The sequence below is a fragment of the Nanorana parkeri genome, unplaced genomic scaffold, assembly GCF_000935625.1.
Source record: "Nanorana parkeri isolate BGI_ZX_2015 unplaced genomic scaffold, ASM93562v1 scaffold802, whole genome shotgun sequence".
NCBI classification, from domain to species: domain Eukaryota; kingdom Metazoa; phylum Chordata; class Amphibia; order Anura; family Dicroglossidae; genus Nanorana; species Nanorana parkeri.
Genome location: NW_017307070.1, coordinates 216,312 through 217,707, shown reverse-complemented (window position 1 = coordinate 217,707; position 1,396 = coordinate 216,312). Strand labels below are relative to the sequence as shown.

At 52.3% G+C, this 1,396-nt stretch overlaps 1 protein-coding gene across 1 annotated transcript in view; it reads left to right on the top strand.

Annotated features, from left to right (window-relative positions):
- Positions 1-918, top strand: part of SLC37A2 (solute carrier family 37 member 2) — a 65,482-nt gene extending 64,564 nt beyond the window's left edge. Inside the window, exon 20 of the mRNA XM_018564979.1 lies at positions 908-918. The gene's annotated coding sequence lies outside the window, so the exon portion shown is untranslated. The remainder of the gene's footprint in view (positions 1-907) is intronic.
- Positions 919-1,396: the final 478 nt, after the last annotated feature.

The following is a 1,396-nucleotide window of genomic DNA, read 5'->3' as shown; positions in this document are numbered from 1 at the left end:
CCCCCCCCCCCCCCCTGGTGGAATTAGGGTTGCCACCTTTTCTTCAAGCGAAACCCGAACATTCTAGCAACACGTGGACATTTTTGTGGTAGAATGAGTCGTGGCTTATTTATATGTAAATGGCACCACCCACTAATATGTAAATATCACACTTGAGACTAGTTTCAGTGGGGGGCCAGTAGCCCCTATCTTAATTTTAGTTGCCCCTGTCTGCCTGACATCTTGTGTCCGGGTTTCTGCTGCCATGAAACCCGGACACAGCATTCAAAACCCGGACTGTCCGGGTGAATCCTGGACAGGTGGCAACCATAGGTGGAATATGCGGCAGTACAGGATCCCAGGGCCCCGCACTGCCGACGGGCTTCTCAGCAAGGGGTCGAGTCCTGTGACTAACTCAAGTGTGTGTCACATGTCACATGCCCCCCCCCCTGCAGTGCACACCATCTGGCTGGGATGCTGGCTGTGAGGCTTGGCAGGGGAGTCCGAATGAGGAGCGGGGGGTATGGTACGGGTGTAATTGAACACTGTGTGCTGTTATTTCATTTAATTAGAAATGTGGATTACAATGGGGAACGTTACGCTGTAATGTTGCCTATTATAATCTATTTCTCTGATTAAATGATTAGACAGGGCCGCTGTTCTATCAAAGTTTGTGACTAGGTTGGAATGTGTGACCGGTGACGTGGTCACAAATTTCAATGTAATCCCGCCCAGTTTTTCGGCGATGGAATGTGTGACCGCCAATAGGTCAAGCCTTCCAACGCTGTTCCAGGGCAGAACAGCATCGCAAATCACTGATCTGCCCTGGAACAGCTGATCGGTCCTGAAATGTCACTTCTATCCGACTTTGTCAGTGGGGTGGAATGTGAGATCGCACTCAGAGTCTGAGACCTTAAAGGTAACGTAGTCCCAAACTTTGATAGAACTACGCCATCAGGGGAGTACGGCCGGTACCCAAGTGAGGGGTCTGGGCAGCCTGGGGGGCCTCTTACATGAGTATCAGCTGTACCAGGAGCGGCATGGCAGAGGTGACAGGGGAGGAGGTGGAGGAGGCCGGGCCCCAGCAGCAGCAGGTAAGAGGAGTTGGGAAGAGGTACAGGGAAAGGGACCCCGGCCTATCATAGAGAGTCTCAGATGGCCTGTGCAGGATCTATGGTGTGCTCTGCAGCCATCAGAAATTTGGGGGCCCCTTACACGGTCCCTTCAGTCTTCTATCTGACCTCCGTCCTTCCCTTCAGTCTTCTATCTGACCTCTGTCCTTCCCTTCAGTCTTCTAACTGACCTCCATCCTCATCTTCAGTCTTCTATCTGAGCTCTGTCCTCCCCTTCAGTCGTCTATCTGACCTCCGTCCTCCCCTTCAGTCTTGTATGTGACCTCCAGCCTTCCCTTCAGTCT